This window comes from Rattus norvegicus, chromosome 1 (genome assembly GCF_036323735.1).
Source record: "Rattus norvegicus strain BN/NHsdMcwi chromosome 1, GRCr8, whole genome shotgun sequence".
NCBI classification, from domain to species: Eukaryota; Metazoa; Chordata; class Mammalia; order Rodentia; family Muridae; genus Rattus; species Rattus norvegicus.
The window spans coordinates 84,687,440-84,714,400 of record NC_086019.1 but is presented as its reverse complement, the minus strand read 5'-3'; the positions used below and the strand labels follow the sequence as shown (position 1 = coordinate 84,714,400).

At 38.3% G+C, this 26,961-nt stretch overlaps 1 pseudogene; it reads left to right on the top strand.

Moving 5' to 3' along the window:
* The window catches only part of Ncl-ps2 (nucleolin, pseudogene 2), a 436,970-nt pseudogene extending 415,233 nt beyond the window's left edge, over positions 1 to 21,737 (top strand).
* The last annotated feature ends 5,224 nt before the right edge of the window (positions 21,738 to 26,961 follow it).

The following is a 26,961-nucleotide window of genomic DNA, read 5'->3' as shown; positions in this document are numbered from 1 at the left end:
CATTGTTCAATTTCCACGTATATGTGGGCATTCTTCCCTTATTGTTATTGAAGACCAGTTTTAGGCCGTGGTGGTCCGATAGCACGCATGGGATTATTTCTATCTTTCTGTACCTGTTGAGGCCCGTTTTTTGACCAATTATATGGTCAATTTTGGAGAAAGTACCATGAGGAGCTGAGAAGAAGGTATATCCTTTTGATTTAGGATAGAATGTTCTATAAATATCCGTTAAGTCCATTTGGCTCATGACTTCTCTTAGTCTGTCTACATCACTGTTTAATTTCTGTTTCCATGATCTGTCCATTGATGAGAGTGGGGTGTTGAAATCTCCCACTATTATTGTGTGAGGTGCAATGTGTGTTTTGAGCTTTAGTAAGGTTTCTTTTACATATGTAGGTGCCCTTGTATTTGGGGCATAGATATTTAGGATTGAGAGTTCACCTTGGTGGATTTTTCCTTTGATGAATATGAAGTGTCCTTCCTTATCTTTTTTGATGACTTTTAGTTGGAAATTGATTTTATTTGATATTAGAATGGCTACTCCAGCTTGCTTCTTCTGACCATTTGCTTGGAAAGTTGTTTTCCAGCCTTTCACTCTGAGGTAGTGTCTGTCTTTGTCTCTGAGGTGTGTTTCCTGTAGGCGGCAGAATGCAGGGTCCTCGTTGTGTATCCAGTTTGTTAATCTATGTCTTTTTATTGGGGAGTTGAGGCCATTGATATTGAGAGATATTAAGGAATAGTGATTATTGCTTCCGGTTATATTCATATTTGGAAGTGAGGTTATGTTTTTGTGCTTTCATTCTCTTTGTTTTGTTGCCAAGACGATTAGTTTCTTGCTTCTTCTAGGGTATAGCTTGCCTCCTCATGTTGGGCTTTACCATTTATTATCCTTTGTAGTGCTGGATTTGTAGAAAGATATTGTGTAAATTTGGTTTTGTCATGGAATATCTTGGTTTCTCCATCAATGTTAATTGAGAGTTTTGCTGGATACAGTAACCTGGGCTGGCATTTGTGTTCTCTTAGGGTCTGTATGACATCAGTCAAGCATCTTCTGGCCTTCATAGTTTCTGGCGAGAAGTCTGGTGTAATTCTGATCGGTCTGCCTTTATATGTTACTTGACCTTTTTCCCTTACTGCTTTTAATATCCTTTCTTTATTTTGTGCGTTTGGTGTTTTGACAATTATGTGACGGGAGGTGTTTCTTTTCTGGTCCAATCTATTTGGAGTTCTGTAGGCTTCTTGTATGTCTATGGGTATCTCTTTTTTTAGGTTAGGGAAGTTTTCTTCTATGATTTTGTTGAAGATATTTACTGGTCCTTTGAGCTGGGAGTCTTCACTCTCTTCTATACCTATTATCCTTAGGTTTGATCTTCTCATTGAGTCCTGGATTTCCTGTATGTTTTGGACCAGTAGCTTTTTCCTCTTTACATTATCTTTGACAGTTGAGTCAATGATTTCTATGGAATCTTCTGCTCCTGAGATTCTCTCTTCCATCTCTTGTATTCTGTTGGTGAAGCTTGTATCTACAGCTCCTTGTCTCTTCTTTTGGTTTTCTATATCCAGGGTTGTTTCCATGTGTTCTTTCTTGATTGCTTCTATTTCCATTTTTAATTCCTTCAACTGTTTTATTGTGTTTTCCTGGAATTCTTTCAGGGATTTTTGTGTCTCCTCTCTATGGGCTTCTACTTGTTTATTTATGTTTTCCTGGAATTCTTTCAGGCATTTTTGCGATTCCACTCTGTAGGCTTCTACTTGTTCTCTAAGGGAGTTCTTCACGTCTTTCGTGAAGTCCTCCAGCATCATGATCAAAAATGATTTTGAAACTAGATCTTGCTTTTCTGGTGTGTTTGGATATTCCATGTTTGTTTTGATGGGAGAATTGGGCTCCGATGGTGCCATGTGGTCTTGGTTTCTGTTGCTTGGGTTCCTGCGCTTGCCTCTCGCCATCAGATTATCTCTAGTGTTACTTTGTTCTGCTATTTCTCACAGTGGCTAGACTGTCCTATAAGCCTGTGTGTCAGGAGTGCTGTAGACCTGTTTTCCTCTCTTTCAGTTAGTTATGGGGACAGAGTGTTCTGCTTTCGGGCGTGTAGTTTTTTCTCTCTACAGGTCTTCAGCTGTTCCTGTGGGCCTGTGTCTTGAGTTCACCAGGCAGCCTTCTTGCAGCAGAAAATTTGGTCTTACCTGTGGTCCCGAGGATCAAGTTCGCTAGTGGGGTGCTGCCCACGGGCTCTCTGCAGCGGCAGCAACCAGGAAGACCTGTGCTGCCCCTTCCGGGAGCTTCAGTGCACCAGGGTTCCAGATGGTCTTTGGCTCTTTTCTCTGGCGTCCGAGATGTGTGTGCAGAGAGCAGTCTCTTCTGGTTTCCCAGGCTTGTCTGCCTCTCTGAAGGTTTAGCTCTCCCTCCCACGGGATTTGGGTACAGAGAACTGTTTATCTGGTCTGTTTCCTTCAGGTTCCGGCGGTGTCTCAGGCAGGGGTCCTCCCGCTCCTGGGCCCTCCCCCATGGGATCCCAGAGGCCTTATACAGTTTCCTCTTGGGCCAGGGATGTGGGCAAGGGTGAGCAGTGTTGGTGGTCTCTTCCGCTCTGCAGCCTAAGGAGTGCCCACCTGACCAGGCGGTTGGGTCTCTCTCTCTCACGGGGTCTGGGAGCAGAGACCTGCTGCGGGCCGGAATCCGAGGGTGTGGGACTTCCGGTAAACACAGAACGTGCCCGGTCCTAGAGGAATTCTGCTTCCGTGTATCCCAAGCTCACCAGGCAGCTTTCTTGCAGCAGAAAAGTTGGTCTTACCTGTGGTCCCGAGGCTCAAGTTCGCTCGTGGGGTGCTGCCCACGGGCTCTCTGCAGCAACCAGGGAGACCTGTGCCGCCCCTTCCGGGAGCTTCAGTGCACCAGGGTTCCAGATGGTCTTTTGTGTTTTCCTCTGGCATCCGAGATGTGTGTGCAGAGAGCAGTCTCTTCTGGTTTCCCAGGCTTGTCTGCCTCTCTGAAGGTTTAGCTCTCCCTCCCACGGGATTTGGGTGCAGAGAACTGTTTATCCGGTTTGTTTCCTTCAGGTTCCGGCGGTGTCTCAGGCAGGGGTCCTGCCGCTCCTGGGCCCTCCCCCACGGGAGCCCAGAGGCCTTATATAGTTTCCTCTTGGGCCAGGGATGTGGGCAGGTGTGAGCAGTGTTGGTGGTCTCTTCCGCTCTGCAGCCTCAGGAGTGCCCACCTGACCAGGCGGTTGGGTCTCTCTCTCTCACGGGGTCTGGGAGCGGAGAGCTGCTGCGGGCCGGGAAGCTGGCTCATTATTACAGTTGTCTTTGACCTTTCAAGTCCATGAAGCCTCTCATAAAATTCATATTGCAACCTTATATCTCTATTGGTTTATTTCTGATACTATGATAAAACACTATGACTCTAAGTACACTAGATGAGAAAGTAGTTTATTGTAAGTTATACTTCAGAAAAGGATACAAACCGACATGAAGAGAAGGCATAGCATCAGGATGAGCATGATCCCAGTGTGAAAGTAAGAATGTACAGTGATCATCTTGCATCTATGCGTGGGAAGAAGAGACAAGGAATAGGAAGTGGAGTCATAATATAAAAACCACACATCCTGTTCCCAGTGATATGTTTTCTCCAGCAAGACTACTCTCTCTGAAGATTCCATAGTTTCCTCTTAAGGACCACCAAGTGGGCACCAAGTTTTCCAATATAAGTTTCTACAGGTGACATTTCTCGTTCACATCATATTCTGCAGCTAGCCAACATAGGCTCATTGCCTGTCTTGTTCTATAACAGAAAAATACATTTAACCTAACTTCAAAGCAGCCCTGGTTCTTCATAGTCTTTGAAATGTTCAAATACATGTCTGAGATGATAGATTTGCCAATACAAAACCTGATAAATGCACCTTCTTAAGTATTGAAATGCCCCAAAACTTAAAAAGGGTGTAAAATTACTGCAGGTCAATCTACAACACTTATTTATTTTTCAAAAGTTAGATGTCTGAATTTGGTGCATACATCTATTGCCACTCTTGAGAGGTAGATTTAGGAGTACCCAGAATTCAGGGGTGTCCTCTGCTACTTGATGTGATAGCATGGCCTCCCTGAGACACAGTCTCAAAAAATAAATGAATATTAAGTCGTGGAATGATTTCTGCATGAAGAGATCTTTAAAGAATATAAAAAGTGTGTGCATTATGAGGTCATTAAAATTGATATTGTCCTCTGTTATCTTCTAAGAAAGAAAAAAATAAGATAGACAAAGGCTTTGTCCTTCACACACACACACACACACACACACACACACACACACACACACACAAACTTTCTATTATTTTTCTTTGGGTATTTCTCTGAAATCTCTTATACTCTCAAACACTCTCTTTCTTACATCCATGTCTTCCATGTGCGTGAGCAAAAAATACTCAAGGATGTCAAGAACATGATATTATTACAGTGTGTGACTAATAAACACAGATAGCAAATGTTCTCTGCCACAGATAGAGTTTTTAGAACAATCCCCACTAATTAAGACTTGGTAGTTCTGTGATTTTGACATTTCTCTGTATTCCAGTAATGTGAATATATTTTAAATAAATTATGGACCCATCATTTTAATAAAGAGTAAAATGCAAATGTATTGCTATATTTATTCATTTTTATGTGTTTTCCATATACTATTCAACCCTTTATATGGTCTATGTGTATTAGAATCACTGCTAATTGCCATCAACCTTGAAATGTGGTATTCATATAAAAACTTTGTGATTCAATTTCAGCTCTGCCATTTAGTTAGATTTTTGCCTTAGGTAAAAATTTTCTTTTAAGATTGATTTAATCTACCTAATACTATTGATTAAATATGAGTCCGGGTCCTGAGAAAATTAGAGAACATTATGTTTAGTACAAGCAACCAGATCCTCAGGACATATTAACTCTCCAGTTGAACAAGGATGTAATAATGGGTTCCTCTGATATTTTTCACAGGTTTTACACAGGATGAGATATTCTGGCCTCACATCAAAATGTCCTTTAGCATGTAACACAAGGCGATCTTTGGAGCATGCCTCACTCATTATGTACATGTTTAACATAATTTACATAGATTCATGAATATTCAGGAACATATTTGCATGGTTTTGGGGTAAAGTTATGGCCACAGTAATGAAGGCTAAAAGAATATTTGTCAACAAAGCAGGAAATAGATAAATAATTCAAGGTTGTGCTAACTTCCAGCCACAAATATCTTTTTATAAATAAGAGGTATAAAGAGGCCCTTTTATTCCCAGAAATGATGTTTATTATATTGCAATAGTTCTGATGTGCGATTGTGCTATGATGGAAAAATCATAATAAAAAAATCACCCATTTCTCTCCCAAATTAGATTCCAAATGTAAAATCAACTCTCTAGTGTTATGGTTGGGTGGCAAAGTTTAAAAAGAAACTAAATTTTTTCTTCTGAGATGCTATTTTCTGGTTTTCTATACATATGGAATGAGTACTGTATCTGGACAAAGTCAGTGATTTCAAAAGAATAGATAGGCATCACTTTACTATTTTATGTCACAAAGAGAAAAAGACAGAGATCAAACATAAAATAATAAGGTTGAAATGTTTTCAGATTGGCTGTCATTTTAGCGAAACCAAAAGCTCCCCAAAACATAACACGGTGAGATTGACACCATAGAACATTCTAAGGTAGATGTTTGTAATGTGTTGAATCACTCCATGAAATTTAGGACAAGGAGAATTCACTGTTGAGAATGGGTGTGTTAGCAGACCGAGTAGGAGGAACAGAAACAGAAAGTACAAAGGCAGAGGCAAGGTTTGCTTCTGTGTGTGCCATCTACATGCAACTGGAAGTGATGAGCCACCTTCTGGGCTGGGTGTTGCTAGCTGTCTACATCTGTGGATTGAATTCAGGTGAGGTGAAAGAGGAGATGAGGATTATAGTAGGAGAGTCCAGAGCAAGTGAGGATTGTGTACAGCTGGAGATCAACTCTCTCTGCTAGCTTTTCATTCAAGCAAATCAAGAGCAGGTAGCCTTGGTTCTACTGGTGTTCAATACCTCCTTTGTTGAGTGAACACTGATCAGGTGACTTTACCTATGAAGGAGCCTTGGTCTCAGTATTCAGGCTGTGTTAATACATAGAGAAGCAGCTCCCAGGCAGGGTCAAGTAATAACTGGTGACAGGTACAAGTAAGGGCTGGAATGCCATCCTTGAGAAGAAAATGTTTTTTTTCACTTGGCATTAAACTATGTTCTGCTCTGTTCTGTTACTGTGGAAGCAGTTCTCACACTCTCTTGGTAATGGTGAGTATACTTTGACAATAAGAAGAGGTGTGATTTGTTACGTGAATATTTTGAGAAGAAACCTTTGTTTAGTTGTATTTCTTTGTTTAGTCTTTCTTCAGTTGTTCCTGGTATTGTGGGAATAATGATCTTATGGTATCTTACCAAAATGGAAATTGAAGTAATGCATATTCATATCTATATAAGGATTAATGAAGCTTGCAACTGTGTGCAGTTGCTTTGCACCCTCTGTGTCCTGGTTGTGTGAGACCATAACCAGGGCCCCCTACGCACTAGATGTTGACAAATGGCACCTGAACAGCAACCCTCAAGGTAAGTCAGGATGGTCGGGTAAGGTAAGTATATTTTATTACAGGAAATGGGACAAGATGAATCTTTTTTTTCTTTTTTTCGGAGCTGGGGACCGAACCCAGGGCCTTGCGCTTGCTAGGCAAGCGCTCTACCACTGAGCTAAATCCCCAACCCAAGATAAATCTTTTATTCATCTTTCTAAGCTTAAACATCTTATAAAAGTGCAAGCAATTCATATATCTCAGTCTGATTTAGAAATGTGTTTAGAGACAGTAAGAGAATATAATCCTTGGTTCCTTGATGAGGGTTCCAGAAATTCTGATATCTGAGTCAAAGTTAAAGGTAATGTGGAAAAGGCTGTCAGGCAGGGCAAAAAGGTTCCAATTAGTTTCTGGTCTATTTGGGCTGCTATATTTACTGTTTTCAAGGCCATGAATGAAGAAATGGTGATAATGAATATAGAATAGGAAGCTATGCCTTCAATAAAGGATTTAAATTTAGATGAGGAAGTCAAGGAACAGATAAATATGAATAAACAAGAATTATTAACCCAGAAAGTCTGACACTACCTTTGTATGATGCTTCTGAGTCTTTTAAACAATTGTCAGGGAAGATTGATCAGTTGCAGAAAGATTTTAATTCTTTAAAACTAACTGTGCCACGAACGACACAAGCAAAAGTAAAAGTTTCATCATCTGCACTACTGCCTAAAACAGTTTTTTTCTACATTATTTCCCGAGGATGACATGTTAATGATAAGAATCAGATGATGATGATGAATTACCTGCTTTTTCTTTTCCTATAATTAGGCAAGAATTGGTTCAAAGTGCGGCCCAACCGGACTAATACAAAGAATTCCTGTTGATGATATTGGTCGTTTGAAAAAGGCACTAACTTTATATGAACCATACATTAAGTTTTTTTCTCTTGGCCAGTACTTTATTAACCATTCGGCATACAAAGCATTCATTATGTAGTCCAAGGACAAGTGTTTCCATTTTCAGTTCTTTCCTAGGAGTTTAAACTTAATACCAACTACTCTTTCTTTTTTTTAGGTGTATGTATGCAGGTTTTTTTAATTTTTATTTTCTCCATCTTTATTAAATTGGGTATGTCTTCTTTACATTTCAATTGTTATTCCCTTTCCCGGTTTCCCAGCCTGCCAACATACCCCTAACCCCTCCCCCTACTCTTCTATACTGGTGTTCCCCTCCCCATCCTGCCCCCATTACCACCCTTCCCCCAACAATCACATTCACTGGGGGTTCAGTCTTGGCAGGACCAAGGGCTACCCCTTCCACTGGTGCTCTTACTAGACTATTCATTGCTACCCATGTGGTTTGAGCCAAGGAGTCCATGTTTTGTCTTTGGGTAGTGGCTTAGTCCCTGGAAGCTGTAGTTGGTTGGCATTGCTGTTCATAAGGGGTCTTGAGCCCCTTGAACCTCTTTCAGTCCTTTCTTTGATTCCTTCAACGGGGGTCCTATTCTCAGTTCAGTAGTTTGCTGCTGGCATTTGCCTATGCATTTGTTTTTTTCTGGCTCTGTCTCTCAGGAGAGATCTATATCCAGTTCCTGTCAGCCTGCACTTCTTTGCTTAATAGATCTTATCTAGTCTTGTGCCTGTATATATATGGGCCACATATGGGGCAGGCTCTGAATGGGTGTTCCTTCTGGCTCTGTTCTACACTTTCCTATTCCCTCCCAAGGGAATTCTTGTTCCCCTTTTAAAGAAGGAGTGAAGCTTTCACAATTTGGTCATCCTTCTTGAGTTTCATGTGTTCTGTGCATCTAGGGTAATTGGAGCATTTGGGCTAATATCCACTTATCAATGAGTGCATACCTTGTGTGTTTTCATGTGATTGGATTACCTCACTCAAGATGATATTTTCCAGTTTCATCCATTTGCCTATGAATTTCACAAAGTCATTGTTTTTGATAGCTGAGTAGTATTCCATTGTGTAGATGTACCACATTTTCTGTATCCATACCTCTGTTGAAGGGCATCTGGGTTCTTTCCAGCTTCTGGCTATTATAAATAAGGGTATTATGAACATAGTGGAGCATGTGACTTTGTTATATGTTTGGGCATCTTTTGGGTATATGCCCAAGAGAGGTATAGCTGGGTCTTCAGGTAGTTCAATGTCCAATTTTCTGAGCAACCTCTAGCCTGATTTCGAGAATGGTTGTGCCAGTCTACAATCCCACCAACAATGGAGTAGAGTTCCTCTTTCTCCACCTCCTCACCAGCATCTGCTGTCTCCTGAGTTTTTCATCTTAGCCATTCTGACTGGTGTTAGGTGGAATCTCAGGGTTGTTTTCATTTGCATTTCCCTTATTACTAAAGATGTTGAACATTTCTTTAGGTGTTTCTCAGCCATTTGGCATTTCTCATCTGTGAATTCCTTGTTTAGCTCTGAACCCCATTTTTCAATAGGGTTATTTGTCTCCCTGCCACCTAAGTTCTTGAGTTCTTTGTATATTTTGGATACAAGCCCTCTATCAGTTGTAGGATTAGTAAAGATATTTTCCTAATCTGTTGGTTGCCATTTTTTCCTCACAACAGTGTCTCTTGCCTTACAGAAGCTTTGTAGTTTTATGAGATCCCATTTGAAAATTCTTGATCTTAGAGCATAAGCCATTGGTGTTTTGTTCAGGAAATTTTCTCCAGTGCCCATGTGTTCCAGATGCTTCCCCACTTTTTCTTCTATTAGTTTGAGTGTATCTGGTTTGATGTGGTAGTCCTTGATCCACTTGGACTTAAGCTTTGTACAGGGTGATAAGCATGGATCGATCTGCCTTCTTCTACATGCTGACCACCAGTTGAACCAGCACCATTTGCTGAAAATGCTATCTTTTTTCCATTGGATGGTTTTGGCTCCTTTGTCACAAATCAAGTGACCAGAGGTGTGTCGGTTCATTGCTGGATCTTTGATTCTGTTCCACTGGTCTATCTGCCTGTCTCTGTACCAATACCATGCAGTTTTTATCACTATTGCTCTGTAATGAAGCTTGAATTCAGGAATAGTGATTCCCCCGAATCACTATTATTGTTGAGGATAGTTTTAGCTATCCTGGGTTTTTTGTTATTCCAGATGAATTTGCAAATTGTTCTGTCTAACTCTCTGAAGAATTGGTTTGGTATTTTGATGGGCATTGCATTCAATCTGCAGAGCGCTTTTGGTAAAATGGCCATTTTTACTATATCATTCCTGCCAATTCATGAGCATGGGAGATCTTTCCATCTTCTGAGATTTTCTTCAATTTCTTTCTTCAGAGATTTGAATTTCTTGTCATTATGATCTCTCAGTTGCTTGGTTGAAGTCACACCGAGGTATTTTATATCATTTGGGACTATTATGAAGGGTGTCCTTTCCTAATTTCTTTCTCGGCTTGTTTCTCTTTTGTGTAGAGGAAGGCTACTGATTTATTTGAGTTAATTTCATACCCAGCCACTTTGCTGAAGGGATTTATCAGGTTTAGTAGTTCTCTGGTGGAACTTTTGGGATCACTTAAATATACTATCATATCATCTGCAAAGAGTGATACTTTGACTCCTTCCTTTACTATCTGTATCACTTTGATCTCCTTTTGTTGTCTGATTGCTCTGGCTAGAACCTTGAGAACTATATTGAATAAGTAGGGAGAGAGTGAGTAGCATTGTCTAGTCCCTGATTTTAGTGGGATTGCTTCAAATTTCTCTCCATTCAGTTTAATATTAGCTACTAATTTGCTGTATATGGCTTTTACTTTTTATGTTTAGGTATGGGCCTTGAATTCCTATTCTTTCCAGGACTTTTATCATGAAGGGGAGTTGAATATTGTCAAATGCTTTCTCAGCATATAATGAAATGATCATGTTGTTTTTATCTTTCAGTTTTTTATATAGTGGATTACATTGATGGTTTCCATATATAAAACCATCCCTGCATCCCTGGGATGAAGCCTACTATATCATGATGGATGCTAGTTTTGATGTGCTCTTGGATTCGGTTTTCAAGAATTTTTTTGAGTATTTTTGCGTCGATATTCATAAGGGAAATTGGTCTGAATTTCTCTTTCTTTGTAGGGTCTTTGCGAGGTTTAGTTATACTAGTAATTATGGCTTCATAGAAGAAATTCAGTAGCACTCCATCTATTTCAATTTTGTGGAATAGTTTGGAAAGTATTGGTATGAGGTCCTCTATGAAGGTCTGATAGAATTCTGTACTGAACCCATCTGGACCTGGGCTCTTTTTGGTTGGGAGACCTTTAATGACTGCTTCTATTTCATTAGGAGTTATGGGTTTGTTTAAATGGTTTATCTGTTCCTGGTTTAAATTTGGTACCTGGAATCTGTCTAGGAAATTGTCCATTTCCTGCAGCTTTTGAATTTTTGTTGAATATAGGTTTTGTAGTAGGATCTGATGATATTTTGAATTTCCTCTGGCTTTGTTGTTATGTCTCCCTTTTCATTTCTGATATTGTTAATTTGGACACATTCTCTGGGTCCTCTGGTTAGTCTGGCTAAGGGTTTTTCTATCTCGTTTATTTTCCCAAAGAACCAGCTTTTGGTTCTGTTGATTCTTCGTATAGTGCTTTTTGTTTCTACTTGGTTGATTTCAGTTCTGAGTTTGATTTTTTCCTTCCTTCTACTCCTACAGGGTTTATTTGCTTCTTTTTGTTCTAGAGCTTTTAGGTGTGCTGTCAAGCTACTGCTATATGCTTTCTCCTGTTTCTTTCTGCAGGTACTCAGAGCTATGTGTTTTCCTCTTAGCACAGCTTTCATTGTGTCCCACAAGTTTGTTTATGTTGTACCTTCATTTTCATTAAATTCCAAGAAGTCTTTAATTTCGTTATTTCTTCCTTGACCAGGTTATCATTGAGTAGGACATTGTTCAACTACCATGTATATGTTGATGTTCTTTCCTTATTTTTTTTGAAGTCCAGCTTCAGCCCATGGTGGTCTGATAAGACACATGGGATTATTTCTATCTTTCTGTGTCTGTCGATGCCTGTTTTATGACCTATTATATGGTCAATTTTTGAGACAGTACCATGAGGTGTTGAGAAGAACATATATCCTTTTGTTTTAGGATAGAATATTCTATAAATATCTGTGAAGTCCATTTAGTTCAAGACTTCTCTTACTCTGTCTATGTCTCTCTTTAATTTCTGTTTCCATGATCTGTCCATTGATGAGAGTGGGGTGTTGAAATCTCCTACTATTATTGTGCGAGGTGCAATGTGTTTCTTTTATGTATGTCGGTGCCCTTATATTTGGAGCATAGATATTTAGGATTGAGAATTCATCTCGGTGGATTTTTCCTTTGATGAATATGAAGTGTCCTTCCTTATCTTTTTTGATGACTTTTGGCTAAACATCGATTTTATTCAATATTAGAATGGCTACTCCACTTGCTTCTTTAGACCATATGCTAGGAAAGTTGTTTTCCAGCCTTTCACTCTGAGGTAGTGTCTGTCTTTGTCTCTGAGGTGTGTTTCCTGTAGGCAGCAGAATGCTCAGTCCTCATTGTGTATCCACTTTTTAAATCTGTGTCTTTTTATTAGGGAATTCAGTCCATTGATTTTGAGAGATATTAATGAATACTGATTGTTGCTTCCTGTTATATTTGTATTTGGATGTGGGATTATATTTGTGTGCTTGTCTTCTCTTTGTTTTGTTGCAAAATGATCAGTTATTTGCCTTTTCTAGGGTATAGCTTGCCTCTTTGTTTTGGGCTTTACCATTTATTATCCTTTATAGGGCTGGGTTTGTAGAAAGATATTGTATAAATTTGGTTTTGTCATGGAATATCTTGGTTTCTCTATCTATGTTAATTGAGAGGTTTGCTGGATATAGTAACTTGGGCTGGCATTTGCGTTCTCTTAGGTTCTGTATGATATCTGTCCAGGATCTTCTGGCTTTCATATTCTCTGGTGAGAAGTCTGGTGTAATACTGATAGGTCTACCTTTATATTTTACTTGACCTTTTGCCCTTACTGCTTTTAATATTCTTTCTCTTTTTATGCATTTAGTGTTTTGACTATTTTGTGACAGGAAGAGTTTCTTTTCTGGTCCAATCTATTTTCAGTTCTGTATGTTTCTTGTATGTTTGTGGGCATCTCTTTCTTTAGGTTATTGAAGTTTTCTTCTATGATTTTGTTGAAGATATTTACTGGTACTTATTGTCCTTAGGTTTGATCTTCTCATTGAGTCCTGGATTTCCTGTATGTTTTGGGCCAGTAGCTTTTTCTGTTTTACATTATCTTTAACAGTTGTGTCTATAATTTCTATCGAATCTTCTGCTCCTGAGATTCTCTCTTCTATCTCTTGTATTCTGTTGGTGATGCTTGTATCTGTGGCTCCTTGTCTCTTTCTTTGGTTTTCTTTATCCAGTGGTGTCTCCCTTTGTGTCTGCACCCCCAAAGGTTTATCTCTCCCTCCCATAGGATTTGGGTGCAGGGAGCTGTTTGACCGGGTCCCTTCAGATCCAGGCAGTGTCTGAATTGCAGTGGACCTGCAGCTTGAGTGCCCCTATCTTCCTGTTCTCAGAGGCCCTATACATTTTCCTCTTGGGTCAGTGATGTGGGCAAGGGTTTGCAGTACTGGTGTTCTCTCATGCCCTGGAGTCTCAGGACTGCCCAACTGTCTGGGCTGTGAGCTGTTTCTCCCACGGGTTTGGGAGCAGGGAGTTGTGGGCCGGGATCAGCGAGGTTCCATATATATTAAGTTTTTACCTATACTAAAATTAACATTGGAGACAACAGTTATAAAAGAGGAAGCTAGAGGTCAACTCCTGAAAATGCTTCCTTTTGAAAATGCTAATGAAGACTATGAGAGTGCATTATTACTTATAAAGGAGACAGGAGATATTAATGCTTATATGAAGGCATGCAAGAATATCTTTTCTTAAAATGGAAAAATACATTTTTGGCATGCCTTGATCAAAATAGAGCTATTAAATTTTATTTTAAATACTTTTGAATATTATACAGGCATTTTAGCTCAAGATGAGTTGCCTTTAGAATGGATATATACTAAATATAAATTTAGTAAAACATTAACCACTTATGAGGAACAAATTTCTTCATTTGTTAAACAAGGCAGAGAAAGACCTGAAACACTGTGGTGGTAATGATTGTGCTGCTATTTTTTCCCATTAAGTAAAGATAAAATTGAATATTTAATGCAGATGTCTGATGTTTTTCAATGAGCCATGTGTTCCTAACTGGAAATATTGAATTTCATTTTCCCCATAGTAAATTGTAGGATTGCTTAGAAAACAAAAATTTGTGATAAATACACTAATTTCTATTGATCCATTACCATCTGTCTTTACTGTGTTTACTGATGGCTCTAGAACCAAGAGTGATTATTGGACCAAAGATAAATCTTGGGTATAAGAAACTTCTTTTGGGTCAGTACAATAAAATTGAATGTTAGCAGTAATTAATGTATTGCAGGATTTTACCCATGATGTAAATATTATAGCTGATTCAGCTTATGTTGTGGGAGCAGTACAAAATATTCCAACTGCTGTTATTTCTACATATATGCCTATATTAAATATGTTGTTTTCACATATTAAAGGACTAAAGGACAAAACTCTAGAACATTTATTACACATATTAGATCACATTCAAACTTGCCAGTACCTTTAACATTTGGCAATCATATGGTAGATCAATTAGTGGCATTTGCTACCCTAGAAGAACATAGTCATAATCATGCCACTGCAGGATATTTACATATTAAATATAAGATTCCCTATTCTCAAGCCAAACAAATTATTGCTAATTGTCTTACATGTAAGCCTTTACATATAAGATGTATGTCTAGGACTAATCCCAGAGGAATGCAACCTAATGAATTGTGGAAAATGGATGTAACCTGTATTTTGAGTTTGGCCCCCTTTCATATACACATGTAAGCATAGATACTTTTTCAAAATTTTATGAGCTACGTCATTGCCTGGAGAATGCACTGCTCATACAGCATCTATTGGAAACTTTTGCTGTTACAGGACTACCCTCTAAAATTAAAACTGATAATGTACCAACATATATTTCTTAAAAATTTAAACAATTTTGTCAACAGTATCATATTGTATATATTACTGATATAGAATATAATTCACAAGACAAGCTTTTCTTGAAAAAGAACACCATACCCTGAAACAACAAATTACAAAATTAAAAAGGAGGAAAAGAGATGACTTTACACAGCTTCAATAGAGTTTTGCAGACTAATCACAGAGCTATATTGGCACAAGCATCATTTCTTATTAATTTTCTTAATTTACCACAAGGTGAAGTTTTATCAAGAGCAGATAGTCACTTTATTGATCTTCCCCCTGAAGTCATGGAACAGCCAGTATAGATAAAAACTGCCCAAGTTGCTGAATGACAGGGAGGGACATTACTGTATTTAGGTAGGGGATAGGGTTGTGTCTCATTTCAGGATGGGATACAATTCTGGTTATGCAAGAGATGGATCCAAGCATGGACTGATAAGATCTGAGCCTTACTCTCACAGGAATCCAATTATACCAGCTGTATTTTCTCCTGATGGAAGTCCTTCAGAGATCAAGGAGGTGTCCTCCATTACTAAGGCCATGAATTCTCTTAAGGTTGATAAACAACAATTGCAAAGGATATGTGCAGTGACAACCCCATTACCTATGTGGGGTCAGGTGAAGCATTTAACCACTGAAGGACAAAAAAATGTTGTCTTGTATGTGAAAGTCCTTTACTGCTGAGCATTTACTTTTAGCAATGTGTGCTTTACTCACAGTAGCTTCTCCTGAGGCCAATGTGAGTTATTGGGCTTATACTCCTAATCTACCTTTATTTGAGCCTGCTACTTGGGGGGAAACAGATGTGGTATTATACACCACTCCAAAAATTTTATCATCTCCTTGGAATAATTTGACTAATTTGAATAAGCATGATGGAGCTTTGTATAATTTTACTCATGCTGGCTCAAAGATGCTTTTATGTTTAGGACAGAAACCGTACCTATAAATGGGCTATCAAACAAAGTTGGCTATTAGCAGGAATAAATGTTTCAGTCTCCAGGACTTGCTTGCAGCAATTGATAGCTTGGTCTATAAACCAAAATTGAAATAACATTTCATTTGTTAGCGAATCAGTATATTGTGCTCAATTTACTTATGTAGGCTTAAAATATTGCTCATTCATTTGGAACATGCCTTGGCACGTTTGGAAAAATTATTTCAAATAGATGGATAAATTGGGGTCCTTATGGTCAATTTATTACTACATGTTCAGAATAGAATGTTACCACTTGTGATTTATCTAATGTTACCAGGATGAGCATAGAGTAGAATTACACCTTAATGGATCCTTGCTGATGGAATAGGGAGGTGGTGGCATTGCTGATAATCGACTGGCCTCTGTGGAAGATTCTACTGTGTTTCAGACTCATTTGTGGAAGACTGCTGCTGCATTAAAAGAAGTTGTGCTTGCTAATGGAAGCTTTTCTGGGACTGCTCAATCTGACTCTCAGTATAATTTTACCACATTTAAGAAAGAAAGGGTTACTACTTGTATTTCTATGCCATACTTGTTTTTAATAGGCAGATTTAATTTTACTAATGGATTTGCTTGTATTAACTGTCATTTGTATTCATGTATTAATTCATCTATTCAGTTTGATATGAATCAAGATTCTATTATGATTATTCACCAAAATTATATGTATGGATGCCTGTTAATTTTGGACGTCATTGGTCTCAAGATTCTCTTAATCATGTGGTTATTGAATTTTTAATAATATGCTGAAGAGAAGTAAAAGAATTTTTGGAGTCATTGAGCTACTATTTTAAGTCTTATTTCTGTTGATACTTTGGCAGCAGTTTCCAGCATAGGATTAAAAACATCTATTTAGACAAAACATTTTGCTGAAGTCTAGCATAAAGATTCACATGAGTTATGGATAGAGCAAGCTAAAAGTGATAGTAAACTTCAACATCAAGTAAACATTTTAAAACAAACAGTATAATGGGTCATAAGATGTTATCTATTGAAAAATACGTGGATTTAAGATGTGATTAAAATTCTACTACTTTTTGTGTTACTGAATATATGTATAATTATACAGAACATGATTGGAAGTTAATTCAAGCCTATTTAGAAGATAATGATAGTGCTACCAAAGTAATTAATGCCTTGAAATATGATGTTCGAATGTCTTTTTCAAACAGCTAGAAGATAATAGACCTGAGGAAAGAGCTAAATTATTTACTGATCAACTGACTGCATTGGATCCCAAATATTGGCCTCAAAGTTTTTTCCATAGCTTGGGAGGAGCTAGTTCTGCCATAATATTATATGTATTATGTAATATGTTGCTTTATTTTTGCATGTTTAAACCCCTTCAAGGACATTTAGCTATGTTTTAGAAAGTATTACTTTTAAAACAAAAGAAAAAGAAGGAATTGTTAAGACAAAGAGTTGCAGCTCCCAGGCAGGGTCAAGTAATGACTGGTGACAGGTACAAGTAAGGGCTGGAATGCCGCCCTTGAGAAGAAAATATTTTTTTTCACTTGGCATTAAACTAAGTTCTGCTCTGTTCTGTTACTGTGGAAACAGTTCTCACACTCTCTTGGTAATGGTGAGTATACTTTGACAATAAGAAGAGGTGTGATTTGTTACGTGAATATTTTGAGAAGAAACCTTTGTTTAGTTGTATTTCTTTGTTTAGTCTTTCTTCAGTTGTTCCTGGTATTGTGGAAATAGTGATCTTATGGTATCTTGCCAAAATGGAAATTGAAATAATGCATATTCATATCTATATAAGGATTAATGAAGCTTGCAAATGTGTGCAGTTGCTTCTGCCTTTGCTCTCCACACCCTGTGTCCTGATTGTGTGCGACCGTACCTAGAGACCCCAACGCACTAGACATTGACAATACTGTAACAAAAATTTTAATGAAAGATGGGGAATATAATTAATTGATTTGGAAATTTCTGAAAGGTCTGGTGTTAACAAAGCAATGTCTAAAATAGTTTAGGGACTCAGTCTTTTCGTTAAGATAATTTATTAATGTCCTTTTAGCTGGCTGTTCACTGACAGTCTTTGTAAGTTTCGAATGCACATGGCATTCTGAAGTGCTCTTACATTGTCTGGTTGTACCAGTCTGAGTAAGTTCTCTGAGATTATTATTCTGTTCATATAAAGTAGAAAAATAGCCTGGCTATATTGACTCTTTTGGTTATTTATATTATTAGCGTGCAAAATAATATTTTTTGTTAGCATCATGGTTTCTCTAATGTGAATTTGTATGAGTTATAAATTATAAGGCATTTAAATAGCATGATTAATATTTATGTATAAGTATTATGAAGTATAACGTTTGTTACATAATGTGACAATTGTCTATCACTCTCAACATAACTCATAAAAGTTAGCATTATGAGTACATCACTGTGTATTTTTCATGCCTCCTTGGTTTTTGTCAATATTCTTCCATCATTGGCCTCCTGTGTGCTTCTGTTCTCTTTTGTAAACCTCCTTACTCTTCACAATAGATGATTTCATGTCAGGTATAATCTGGGTGGGGATTAATTATGTTTCTCAACTTAAGATGATCTACTGTCACACGGAAGACAAGACTATTGTAGATGATTCTGTGATGAATTATATAGTTTACATTATTCTCTAGGCACACTTGGGAAAAGTTATCTTGATTAGATTAAGTATAACAGACGGATATACCCTTAATGTACATGACACCAATGACGGGACTTGGCTTATGGACTGAAAACATAAGAAAGGGTAGCTAAGAACAAATATTTATCTTTCTGTGTCACAATTCTAGGTCCAGTGTGACCAACATAATATATACATATGAGAAATTTTTCATTATTTGTTTTTGGAATATGAGATTGTTTAATCCATTTGACTACAAGTGTAATGATTTAAGAACCACAACTGCACATAAAGACTATAAACAAACTCATTTAGAAAAGATCAGTTAATCACAATTTTCCAAAAGACATCTGTTGAACTTTGATTTGGTATCAGCCTGGGTCTGAAGTTCTAGAGACAATTACAATCCTGATTTATGAGAAAATCCTCCTAACTTTTGACTTCACTTTTCCCCCATGCCCTAGGTTCCTTACATATGGCTAACATTTGCTATGACACCATTAATCCAACTGCAATATTCTCCTAATTCCTAATAAATAAACTTGTCTCTCAGAGAATATTTACTCAGTTGAAAGCTGTTGGACAACAATAAGTGGGTAGAATATGAATTGTTCTTAATATTGTCGCTGAATCTATCCTAATATATAGGGAAGACATTTGGAAAAGAACTCTCATCTGGCTTTTAATACCTTGGCATGACATTTTCAGGGTAGATATTCAACACTAATTTGATATGAAATTATGGAATGTTTTTATGTATTCCATAATTATTCAGGATATGCAGTGTTTGGGAGATGGCTTACATTTTTCACATTCATTTCAACTTTCAGAATTGTTCTTTCATTTTCATTCTCCAAAAGCATAAGGCAATTAACTTAGCATCTTAATTATTAGCCTCAACCCCTTATAAAGTGCCCTTCATCATGGAGCAATACATTGTGAGAAGAAACAGATATGCTGCTGCTTCTACTGTGGCTGTTAACAGGATAAAGAATATTTGTGGAGGTAGTGGGGAACTTGGAGAGATATTTTGGAAATCTGGGAAAGTAAAAGCAGATGATTAAAAAAGGTTCTAGAGTATGAATTGTAGAAATGAGTTTGTTTCACTGTTAATGGAACTCCACTGAGGAAATCACTGTCTTTTAGAGATTTGCTGATATTTTCTTCATAAGTAGGAAAGACAGAGATTGACACCAGCTGCACATGAATGGAAATGAGGTCATAGAGAGATATTCTGGGAGTCACAAAGCAAAGCAAGAGATTTATTTTTCCATGTAAAGAAAAGATATGTTGTAGTTAATGTCTGTTAATGTGATGCTATTGGGGTCCTTTTGTACCCAACACAAATCAAATACCAAGTCATTGTAGCAAAGAGCAGTTAATTTTAATCAAGCCATTATCAATCTATCTAGGATGCTGAAGTTCAACCATAAGCCAGAATGCTATACTATCTCAAAATCAATAATTATCTGTGCCAAATTATAGTTACATATTCCACCAATCAGTATTCAGACCCTGAACTTTCCTGAGAACATTTCTTTGTGGTACTGATTGTTTTCCCATTGGTTGGTTTGCTTGACTGTGGCTGAGTAACATGCCCATGATTTGGGTTTCAACTTGCCAACCAGAATGTTTCTCATCCAGGGAGTTCTTGGGAACATAAAACTTGTTTGCCTCCTATTCAAAAAATAGTTTTATTAAAAGTGGATTCAGTTTGCTTCCTTCTAACATTGATAAAACACTGACACTGACCTGCTGAGAAAGAAATTGAGCGAAATGCCCTTCACAATAGTCACAAATAATCTTAGATATTGTGGTGTAACCATGACTAAGAATGGTAAGGATACCAAGAAGGAAGACATTGATGAGGATTAAGATGAAGTGGATGAAGATGACAGCGCTGAGGATGAAGATGTTGAGGAAGCAGATGATTTTGAGCCACCGGTAATAAAAGGAGTGAAGCCAGCAAAAGCAGCTCCTGCTACCTCTGTCTCAGAGGATGAAGATGAGGAAGATGATGATGACAATGAAGAAGATGATGATGAAAAAAAGGAGGAGGATGACTCCAATGAAGAAATTATGGAGATCACGCCAGCTAAAATAAGATACCTCCTGCAAAAGTAGTTTCTGTGAATGCGAAGAGTGTTGCTGAGGAGGATGATGACAAGGAAGAGGATTAAGATGAAGAAGAAGATGATGATGGAGAGGAGGAATATGAGGAAGTTGAGGAGGGGGATGAAGAGGAGGAAAACCTGATAAATTAGCACCTGCGAAATGGAAGAAGGATAGACCAGACAGACACCCTGAAGCCAAAAAACAAAATGTAAAAGGCTCAGAACCAACTACACCTTTCAATCTGTTCATTGGAAACCTTAATCTAAACAAGTCTGTTGCTGAATTAAAATTTGCCATATGTGAACTTTTTACTAAAAATGTCCTTGTTCTTGTGGATATCAGAAATGGTACAAATAGGAAATTCGATTATGTGAACTTTGAGTCCGTTGAAGACCTAGAAAAGGCTTTGGATCTCACCGGTTTAAAAGTGTTTGGCAATGACATTAAACTAGAAAAACCAAAAGGAAGAGATAGTAAGAAAGTTAAAGCTGCAAGAACACTTTTGGCCAAAAAACCTCTCTTTCAACATCACCGAGGACGAACTAAAAGAAGTGTGCGAGGATGCCATGGAGAACAGATTACTCAGCCAGGATGGGCAAAGTAAAAGAATTGTGTGCATTGAATTTAAGGCTGAGGCAAATGTAGAGAAATCTTGGAAGAAAATCGGGGGGCAGAAATTGAAGGATGACCTGTTTCACTCTACTACACTGGAGAGAAAGGACAAAGGCAAGAAAGAACTGCAAAGAATAGCACTTCGAGTGGTGAATCAGAGACTTTTATTTTAAGTAATTTCCTATAGTGTAATAGAAGAAACTCTTCAGGAAGTATTTGAGAAAGCAATTTTTATTAAAGTGCCCAGAACTCACATGGCATATCTAAAATTTATAGAATTTGCTTCATTTGAAGATGCTAAAGGAGCCTGAAATTCTTGTAATTAAATGAAAATTCAGGGCAGAGCAATCAGGCTGGAGTTGCAAGGACCCAGGGGATATCCTAATTCAAGAATTCAGCAATCCAAAACTCTGTCAAAGATCTGTTTGAGGATACCACTGAAGAGATCTTAAAAAGAATCATTTGAGGGCTATGTTCACACAAGAATAGTCACTAATTTGGAAACTACTTTTTCTAAATTGCTCGGTTTTCTAGATTTTAATAGTGAAGAAGATGTCAAAGCTGTCAAGGAGGCTATGGAAGATGGAGAAATTGATGGAAAGAAAGTTACCTTGGACTGGGCCAAACCTACGGTAGGAGGTAGCTTTGTTGGTCAAGGTCGAGGCAGAGGTGGACTTGGAGGCAGAAGAGGCTGCTGAGGTGGCAGAGGAGAAGGTGGAGACTTCAATCCACAAGGAAAGAAAACAAAATTTGAATAGTTCCTTCCATCTCATTTTTCCCTCTTTCTTTAAAGAAAGGACTCTGGGTTTTTTACTCTGTTATGTCCAAAGACAGAGCCTTCTAAGTATATTCCAAGATAGGAGAGATCCAAAACCCTTGTGGCCAGAAAAATATTCCAACACAAATGTTTTGCAAGCTTTTAAATAAATTAACATCTTCATTTGAAAAAAAAACAGAGCCTACCTCATATGGGTATACAGCATGCATATATATATATATATATATATATATATATATATATATATATATCCCAAAACTGGACAAGATTGATAAAGCTAATAAATGCATGCTGACAAGAGCCTGATATACCTGTGTCCTGACAGACACAGGCAGAGTATGTCATATACAGAGGTGAATGCTAGCAGCAAACCTTTGAACTGAGAATGAGATCCTTATTGGAGTAATTAGAGAAAGGATTGGAAGAACTGTAGGGGCTTGCAATCCCATAAGAACAAGAAAGCCAACCAATCAGAGTTCTCAGGGACTAAACCACTACCCAAAGTCTATACATGGACTGACCTATGGCTCCAGTGGCATATATAGCTGAGGATGGCTTTGTTAGGCAGGAATGGAAGGAGAAGCCCTTGGTCCTGTCAAGGCTGGACCCCCAGGTGTAGGGGAATGTCGTGGGGACAGGAAGGGGAAGGGAATGGGGATGGGAACACCCTTATAGAAGAAGGGGATGGGGATGAGGTAAGGGCTTATGTCCAGAAAACAAGGAAAGGAAATAATATTTGAAATGTAAATTTAAAAACTAACAAAAAAAGTAAAAAAACTGGGATAGCTAAAATAATTTTTTATGATAGAAGAACTTCTGGAGGTATCATCATATCTGTTCTCAACCTTTATTACAGAGAAATAATTATAAAAACCACAGGATATTCACATAAAAAGAGGCAGATCAATGAAATTTAAGTGAGGAACCAGAAATAAGCCCACACACCTGTGGACTCTGGATGTTTGACAAAGAAAGCCCAAACGATGCAATGGAAAAAAAAGAGAATATCTCCAATAAATGCCACTGTTCTAATTGTAAGTCTTCTTATTAAAAAATGAAAATAGATCCACATTTCTCACCCTACACAATACACTAGTCAAAGTGGATCAAATGCCTCAATATCAAACTCAATATACTAAACCTAATAGAAGAGAATGCTAGATTACTGGTGAATCCATGAGGTGTTTGGAAGTGGACTAAACTGCTTCTGCTGACCATTGAACTGAACTGCTGATTTCCAGACAATACAGATGGGAGTTGATCTAAAGAACTTTTCTAAACAGGTCCACGCCACTCCCCAATCCTTGTATAGTATCCTTTCTTCAATCCCTGGTGTTTGGTGAGCTACAAGAGATATTAAAGCATTTAAAAACTACAATTAAAATTCGTATTTGAAAAAATTAAAATCACAACACTAGCTGTGAGTTGGGAAGAACCAGGTGAAAGTGAATGTAGAAGAGAAAAGCAGAGAGAGGGGGGAGTGTTTGACAATGTCAGGAAGGTAGGGCAACCAAATGCAACCCATGAGAGCCAAGATGCCATGTTAACCAAAGAAGAACGACTGGAAAGAATTAACAGAGCTGGGTTCAGCCTCACTCTTAAAATTGATGGCCTATTCATGCATATACCTTGTTCATGCATCCATTCACATCATCACAGACTAAGACTCGTGAATTTATGGGGTGGCGAATTGTGAAAGGTAGCCTGATTCTTGTTTGAGACAGGTCGAATCCCAGGAAACCCTAATAAGAATGGTAGGCACATTCCCAGTCTCCCAGATTAGGGTCTCACTAGCAGCAGCCATAACAAACCTCAATAGTGAGGTTTGAGACAGACCAAGTCAGGTACCACAATGCCCCAAGCCCCTCCTCCACAGGTGAGGATGTGACCATAGGTAACATAGACTTAAAACAGATCAGTTGTAGAGACAGGACCATGACACTGAATATGTAGATGAGCTGGCCCAACCAAAAAACTGCATTTAATTCCTGCCCAGAATTAAGGGTGTGCAAAGAATCACTCCATCATCTGAGAGCTTCTGCCTTAAATGCTGTAACACTGCCACTTGGGAAAGAGATCGTCTCTCCCCAAAATCACCAGCAGTAGCTACCCTGCCCCCTTGCTGTCTAGACCATCTCCTGCTCAATAAGCATGACCTGAAACAGAGGCAGAACCTCACCTGCCCCAGTTCTCTTCCTTTCATTTGGACCTGAGAAGCTAGCTGGACCAGAAATCTTCTTGGCAAAATTCCAGCATGGAGGCCCACATTCAGTAACAACAAAACAACAGAAAGCCCACAAATGCATAGAAATTGAAAAACATTCTACTCAAATGATAACTTGGTCAAGGAAGAAATAAATAAACACGTTTTACAATTTAATGTAAAAGAAGGTACATGCCCAAAATTATGGGACACAATGATAGCAGGGCTAAGAGGAAAACTCATAGCTCTGAGTGTCTCCAAAAAGAAAGTGGATAGAGCATACATTAGTAGCCTGACAGCATACCTAAAACCTTTAGAACAAAAGGAAACAAATACACATGGAGGACTAATCAGAAGGAAATAATCAAACTCAGGACTGAAATCAACCAAATAGAAACAAAAAGAACTAAACAAAGAACCAACAGAATCAGGAGCTGGTTCTTTGAGAAAGTCAACAAGATAAACAACCCCTTAGCCAAACTAAACAGAAGGCACAGATAATGTATCCAAATTATGAAAATCAGAAAAAAGGAGACATAACAAGAGAATCCAAGGAAAACCAAAAAAATCATCAGATCATACTACAAAAACATATATTCAAAAAAGCTGGAAAATGTGGAGGAAAAGGACAATTTTCTGGACATATACCAGGTACCAAAGTTAAATCAGGAACAGACAAACCATCTAAACAACCACATAACTCCTAAAGAAATAGAAGCAGGTATTAAAAGTCTCCCAACCAAAAAGAGTCCAAGACCAGATGGGTTTAGTGCAGAATTCTATCAGACCTTCATAGAAGACTTAATACCAATACTGTCCAAATTATTTCAAAAAATATTACCATAAGGAACACTATACAATTCCTTCCATGCAGACACATTTACTGTTATATCTAAAGCACACAAAGACCCAACAAAGAAACAGAACTTCAGATCATTTTCCCTTATGAATATTGACACAAAAATACTCCATAAAATCCTTGAAATTGGAATCCAAGAACACATCAAAAGGTCATTAAACCTGATCAAGTAGACTCATCCCAGGGATTCAGTGATGGCTAAATATACGGAATTTCATCAAAGTACTCCACTATGTAAATAAACTCAAAGTAAAAGAACCACATGATCATCTTATTAAATTCTGAGAAAGTATTTGACACAATTCAACACCCCTTAATATTAATAGAGTTGAAAGTATCAGGATTTCAAGGTCCATACCTAAACATAGTAAAAAACAATATATAAGAAAAGCAATAGCCAACCTCGAAGTGAATGGAGAGAAACTTGAAGCAATCCCAGTAAAAATCATGGACTACCCAAGGCTGACCACTCTCTCCCTATTTATTCAATATAGTAACTGAAGTCATAGCCAGAGCAATCAGACAATAAACGGAGGTCAAAGGGATACAAATTGGAAAGAAAGCATTCAAAATATCACTATTTGCAGGTGATATGTATGATAGTATAGTTAAGTGTCCGCAAAAGTTCCACCAGAAAACTACTAAACCTGATAAACAACTTCAGCCAAGTGCCTGGATATAAAATTAACTTAAACAAATCAGTAGCCTTCCTCTACTCAAGTCATAAACAGGCAAAGAAAGACATTAAAGAAATGACACCTTCACAATAGTCACAAATAACATAAATTACCTCTGTGCCACTCTAACCAAGCAAGTGAAAGATCTGGAAAACAAGAACTTCAAGTATATGAAAAAGAAATTGAAGAAAATCTCAGAAGATGCAAAGATCTCCCATGCTCATTAATTGACAGTATTAATATAGGAAAAATGGACATTTCGCTAAAAGCAATCTACAGATTCAATGCAATTCCCATAAAAATTCCAAGTAAATTCTTCATAGAGTTAGAAAGAAGAATTTGCAAAATCATTTGAAAAAATGAAAAAACCAGGATAGCCAAAACTATCCTAATCAATAATAGCAGTTCTGGTGGAATCAACCTCCCTGACCTCAAGCAGTGTTACCGAGCAATACTGATAAAAAGTTCATGGTATTGGTACAGAGATAGGCAGGTAGATCAATGGAACAGAACTGAGGACCCAGAAATGAACCCAAATATTGATCTTTGACAAAGGAGCTAAATCAATCCAGTGGAAACAAGCATTTTCAACAAATGGTGATGGTATAACTGGAGGTCAGCATGTAGAAGAATGCCAATTGACCCATTGTTATCATCCTGTTCATAGCTTAATTCCAAGTGGATCAAGGAGTGTAGGGAGCTGCGACGTGCCGCGCCTCAAAGATGGCGCTGGTTTCCGCCTTCCACCCTCCCGACTTGTAGTAAACAAGTCCTTATTTGGCTATGCCTGCTTGGCCTGCTAGATTCCGCATAGTGACAGCCTATCTGCATGACCTACGTGGCACGTTGGGGTTGGTACTTAAGCTGATGTAGAGCGTTCCCCGGGGTAGTAGTAGAAGATGGTATCAAGGTTCCTGAGTAAACTGCTTGAAGAAGATCTTTTCTGGTCGTGTGTACCTTGCTGATCGAGGTTGGTCGAGAAAAGTGGTGGCCTGTACGGGGACCTCCTGAGATTAGAACTTCTTACAGTCAGGGCAGTGCTGGTAAGTTCCCAAAGTAAGGTGGGACCAAAAAGACCTCAGGAAATAACTGGCCATAAAGTCTCAGGGTAGTGAGCAAGAAAGTTCGCGGTAGCAGCGAACCGAAAATAAAGATTCGCGGCAGCAGCGAACCAAAAGTAGCAAGACAAGTGGTGAATTTAGCCATAGCAACATAGAAAGTTTTTGTCATAACAGTCTCATCTAATTTTTCTGGCTCTTCAAGAGCTGTTAGAGCCCTGTCTCCAGCTCACTGCTCCCAAACCCCGTGGGAGAGAGAGCTCACCGCCCGGACAGGTGGGCACTCCTGAGACTGCAGACCAGAAGAGACCACCAACACTGACAACCCCTGCCCACATCCCTGGCCCAAGAGGAAACTGTATACGGCCTCTGGGTTCCCATAGATGAGGGCCTAGGAGCAGCAGGTC